Here is a 6,000-nt window from a genome sequence, read left to right as displayed (position 1 = left end):
AATAAATAAATAAAATTAAAAGTCCAGTTCCTTCCTAACTCTACTAAAAAAAAATAGGAAAAAAATATATAAATATGTGGAAATTAAATGATATACACCTGTACAACCAACCAATGGGTCAAAGAAGAAATCAAGAGGGAAATAAAAAACTATCTTGAGACAAACACAACATACCAAAACTTATGGGACTCATCAAAAACAATCCTGAGGTAAGTTAAGAGTGATAAACACCTACATTAAGAAAAAAGAAAGATCTCAAACAATCTAACTTTACACCTCAGGGAATTAGAAAAAAGAAGGAAAAATAAGTCCAAAGTTAGCAGATGTAAGGAAATAAAGATTAGAGATGAATTTCAAAGACACTAGAAAGACAATTAAAAAGATCAACAAAACTAATAGTTGGGGTTTTTTAAAAAGATAAAACTGACAAACCTTTAGCTAGACTAACAAAGAAAAAAGGGAGGAGACATTACAACTGATACTACAGAAATATAAAGCATCATAAGAGACTGCTATGAACAACTATACGCCAACAAATTTTATATAACCTATAAGAAGTGGATAAAATCCTAGAAACATGCAACCTATCAAGACTGAATCATAAAGAAATAGAAAATCTGAATGGACCAATTGCAAGTAAGGTAATTGATGCAGTAACCAAAGACCTACCAACAAAGAAAAGCCCAAGACCAGAAGCCTTCATGGGTGAATTCTACCAAACATTTAAAGAAGAACTAGCTACCACTCCTTCTGTCATGGAAGGATGGTGTGTGAAAAATGTAAAAAGAAACTTGGTACTGTTATCACCCTAGATACATGGAAAGATGGTGCAAGGAATATCACAGGAAGTGGTGGAAGAGAGCTGGACAAAAATAAAGCTTTGACCTAAAAAAAAAAGCAAGACTTGATCCACATGGAAAGAATAGGTCCTCCACTTGCAGAATTTGTAGAAGTTCTGTGCACCAACTGGGTTCTCATTATTGCCAGTGCTGTGCCTACAAAAAGGGCGTCTGCACTGTGTGTGGAAAAAAATTTGGATACCAAAAACTACAAGCAAACGTCTGTCTAGATGTATTGAAGTTTCTGGCTTTCCATATGGTTCACTTTTTGCTTTGAATTTTCAAGGCATAACATAGATGTTCAGGTTACAAAATATGTCTTAAAACAATTAGGTTTAAATCAGGGAAGTTGACTGGTATTCATTCTTCTGTTTTCAAGCAGTTCTGAACTGCAACAGTGTAACTAGTTTTCTGTCTTAAGTTGCTTTTTTTCCTTACAAACATCTTATTGAACTGGAATACGTGGCAAATGTAATGAAAAATGATTTTCCCAGTTCTATATGTACTTTTTATTTATCATTATTTATATATTATTTTTATCCTTTCTCTCTACTTTATTTGTAGATATTGCAAAAGTGTGAAGGAGATTATTGATATTTGGCTCTGAACTTGGCATCCAGACATGTAATTCTTCCCTCATTCCCTGTTGGTTGCATAGTTCTCAGAATCAGCAGCCCCTTAATTAATTGCAGCTTCATAGGTAATTTAAATATCTGAGACCTTTATTACTAAATTGTTCCTTAAGTAATTAGCCCAGACCCAAATCAAACACAAGCTGTAGTTATGATATTTTTTATTTGTTCTTGAAGCCAAAGTGCCATTATCTTTCATATGAGAATGAGAACACAAGGGATACCCTGTATATGTCCACATGAATACATTGGATTTCAGAAAAATACATATTCCATACATTACCTTGAATTCAAACTGTCATGAAAGCCAGGATAACTATGTGCACCCATGATGATATGCAATGAACGAATCACCACTCTTAGGGAAAGTGCTTTGATGCAGAAACCAAACTTTTTTTTTTACCTCCTCTACTTCCCCCTCCCCTGCTAAAAATAAATAGAATTTAATTAATTAATTAAAGAAGAACTAATGCCAATATTTCTCAACTTTCCAAACAACTGAAGAGGAGGGAACACTTCCAAACTCATTTTATAAGGTCAGCATTACCCTCATACCAAAGCCAGATAAAGACAGTATAAAAAAAGAAAATTATAGGCCAATATCTCTGATGAACATAAATGCAAAAACCCTCAACAAAATGAGAGAAAACTGAATTAAACAGCACATTAAAAGGATCATGCGGGCTTCCCTGGTGGCGCAGTGGTTAAGAATCTGCCTGCCAATGCAGGCAACACAGGTTCAAGCCCTGGTCCAGGAAGATCCCACATGCTGCACAGCAACTAAGCCCGTGCTCTACAACTACTGAGCCTGCGCTCTAGAGCCTATGAGCCACAACTACTGAGCCCGCGTGCCACAACTACTGAAGCCCGTGCACCCTAGAGCCCATGCTCTGCAACAAGAGAAGCCACCGCAATAAGAAGTACTGCAATGAAGAGTAGCCCCCACTCTCCGCAACTAGAGAAAGCCCACGTACAGCAATGAAGACCCAACACAGCCATAAATAAATAAATAAATAAGTTCACTATTAAAAAAAAAAGGATCATGCACCACAACCAAGTGAAATTTATCCATGGGATGAAAGGAAAATTAAACATATGCAAATCAATAAATGTGATATACTACACTAACAGATTGAAGAATAAGAATTATATGATCATCTCAGTAAATTCCAAAAAAGCATTGACAAAATTCAACATCCTTTTTATGATAAAAACTCTCAACAAATGAGGTATAGAAGGAACGTACCCCAACATAATAAAGGCCATATATGACAAGCCCACAGCTAACATATTCAACAGTGAAAAGCTGAAAGCTGTTCCTCTAGATCAGGAACAAGACAAGGATGCCTACCTTCACCACTTTTTTTTTTTTTTGGAGTAAAATTGCTTTACAATATTGTGTTAGTTTCTGCTGTACAATGAAGTGAATCAGCTATATATATACCTATATCCCCTCCCTCTTGGACCTCCCTCCCACCTCTCCCATCCCACCCATCTAGGTCGTCACAGAGCACTGAGCTGAGCTCCCTGTGCTATACAGCATGTTCCCTCTAGCTATCTATTTTACACATGGTAGTGTATTTATGTCAAACCTAATCTCCCAATTCATCCCACCCTCCCCTTCCCCCGCTGTGTTCACATGTCTATTCTCTATGTCTATGTCTCTATTCCTGCCCTACAAATAGGTTCATTTGTACCATTTTTCTAGATTCCACATATATGTGTTAATATATGATATTTGTTTTTCTCTTTCTAGGTTACTTCACTCTGTATGACACCACTTCTATTCAATATAGTGCTGGAAATCCTAGCCAGATCAATTAGACAAGAAAAAGAAATAAAAGGCATACAAATCAGAAAAGAAGTTAAATTCTCCCTGTTTGTAAACGACATAGTCTTACATATAGAAAACTCTAAAGAGTTTGCCAAAAATATGTTAGAATAAATGAATTCAGCAAAGTTGCAGGATACAAAATCAACATGCAAAATTCATTTGCATTTCTATACACTGACAATGAGCTATCTGAAAAAAGAAATCAAGAAACCATCCCATTTATAATAGCATCAAAAAGAATAAAGTTCTAAGGAATATATTTAACCAAGAACATGAAAGGTCTGTATATTGAAAACTATAAGACAGTGATGAAGGAAATTGAAAAAGGACATAAGTAAATGGAAAGATATGTCTTTATGGATTGGAAGACAATATTTTTAAAATATCCACACTACACAAAGGGATCTACACATTCAATTCAATCTCTATCATAATTCTAATGGCATTTTTCACAGAAATAGAAAAGGTAATTCTAAAATTCATATGAAATCACAAAAGACCTTGAATATCCAAAGGATTCTTGAGAAAGAAGAACAAAGCTTAAGGTATCACACTCCTTGATTTCAAACTATACTACAAAGCTATTAGTAATCAAAACAGTATGGTACTGGCATAAAAACAGACACATAGACCAATGGAACAGAACAGAGAACCCAAAAATAAACTCACACACATACAGTCAATTAATCTTTGACAAGGGTGCCAAGAATACACAATAGGAAAAAGATAGTTTCTTCAATAAATGATGTTGGGAAAATCAGACCCTTACACCATACACAAAAATTAACTCAAAATGGATTAAAGACTTAAACGTAAAACCTGAAAGCATAAAACTCCTAGAAGAAAACATAGGAGAAAACCTCCCTGACATTGGTTTTGGCAATGATTTTTTGGATTTGACACCAAAAGCACAGACCACAAAAGGAAAAATAAACAACTGGGACTATGCAAACTGAAAAGCTTCTGCACAGCAAAGAAAACAATCAACAAAACGAAAAGGCCACCTACTGAATGGGAGAAAATATTTGCAAAGCATATATATACTAAGAGGATAATATCCAAAGTGTATAAGGAACTCACACAACTCAATAGCAAAAAAATAAATAAATAACCCCATTTAAAAATGGGCAAAGGACCCGAGTTGATATTTTTCCAAAGAAGACATACGATATCCAACAGGTATGTGAAAAGATGCTTGACATCACTAATCATTAGGAAAATGCAAATCAAAACCACAATGAAAAGAAAAAAAAAACCACAATGAGATATCACCTCACACCTGTTAGGATGGCCAACAGGTCATCCTTTTTTTTTTTTTTTTTTTGGTCTTGCTGCACTGCTTATGTGATCTTAGTTCCTTGACCAGGGATCGAACCCGGGTCCACGGCAGTGAAAGCACTGAGTCCCCGAGGATGGCTAATATTAAAAAGACAAGAGCTAACAGGTGTTGGGGAGGATATGGAGAAAAGTGAACCCTCATACATTGTTGGTGGGATGTAAATTGATACAGACATTATGGAAAACAGTATGGAGGTTTTTCAGAAAATTAAAAATAGTACTACCATATGATCCAGGAATTCCACTTCTGGATAGATATCCAAAGGAAATAAAATCAGTATTTCAAAGATATATGCACTTCTGTGTTAATTGCAGCATTATTCACAATAGTCAAGATATGGAAACAACTCAAGTGTCTATCAATGGATGAATGGATAAAGAAAATGTGGTATAAATATACAATGGAATATTATTCAGCCATTAAAAAGAAGGAAATCCTGCTTTGGGACAACATGGATGAACCTGGAGGACATTATGCTAAGTGAAATAAGCCAGACACACTATGAACACAAATACTGTATAATCTCACTTACATGTGGAATATAAAAAAGTCAAATTCAGGGGCTTCCCTGGTGGCGCAGTGGTTGAGAGTCCGCCTGCCGATGCAGGGGACGCGGGTTTGTGCCCCGGTCCGGAAAGACCCCACGTGCCGCGGAGCGGCTGGGCCCGTGAGCCATGGCCGCTGAGCCTGCGCGTCTGGAGCCTGTGCTCCGCAGCGGGAGAGGCCACAGCAGTGAGAGGCTCGCGTACTGCAAAAAAAAAAAAAAAGTCAAACTCAGAGAAGCGTAGAGTATGGTGGTGGTTGCCAGGGGCTGGGAGGTGGGGGAAAGGAGGAGATGTTGGCCAAAGGGTACAAATTTCTGGTTATAAGATGAATAAGCTCTAGGGATCAAATGTACAGCATGGTAACTATAGCTAATAATATTGTATACTTGAAATTTGCTAAAAGATTAGATATTAAGTGTTCTCAACACACACACGCACAAAATGGTAACTACAGGAGGTGATGGATGTGTTAATTAGCTTGATTGTGGTAACCATTTCACAACATTTACATATATCAAATCATCACATTGTATATGTTAAATATATAGAAATTTTATTTGTTAATTATACTTCCATAAAACTGGATGAGTCAATAAATAAATATTGTCAGGGAGAAACAAACCAGATGGTCTGACAAAGATGAATCTGTTTTGCACATTTTGAGAGGTAAATTAATTAGCAGAGCAGTAAGTCTATTCATTCTGTCCCTGAGTAGGTCTACTTGAGGTATCAGAGAAAACAATTTCAGTTGTTTCTGGATTCTGAGAATACCTGAGAGTCGTGAGCTAGAGCATAGGTGATGGGACACACC

The 6,000-nt window shown here is 36.3% G+C and overlaps 1 pseudogene; it reads left to right on the top strand.

Moving 5' to 3' along the window:
• Positions 1–763: 763 nt before the first annotated feature.
• On the top strand, positions 764–1,069 carry LOC114893815 (annotated as a pseudogene).
• The last annotated feature ends 4,931 nt before the right edge of the window (positions 1,070–6,000 follow it).

The sequence above is a fragment of the Monodon monoceros genome, unplaced genomic scaffold (assembly GCF_005190385.1).
Source record: "Monodon monoceros isolate NGI ecotype Baffin Bay Population unplaced genomic scaffold, NGI_Narwhal_1 Super_Scaffold_13, whole genome shotgun sequence".
Classification (NCBI taxonomy): domain Eukaryota; kingdom Metazoa; phylum Chordata; class Mammalia; order Artiodactyla; family Monodontidae; genus Monodon; species Monodon monoceros.
The sequence above is the reverse complement of the archived record's forward strand: the minus strand, read 5'-3'. Positions and strand labels throughout refer to the sequence as shown.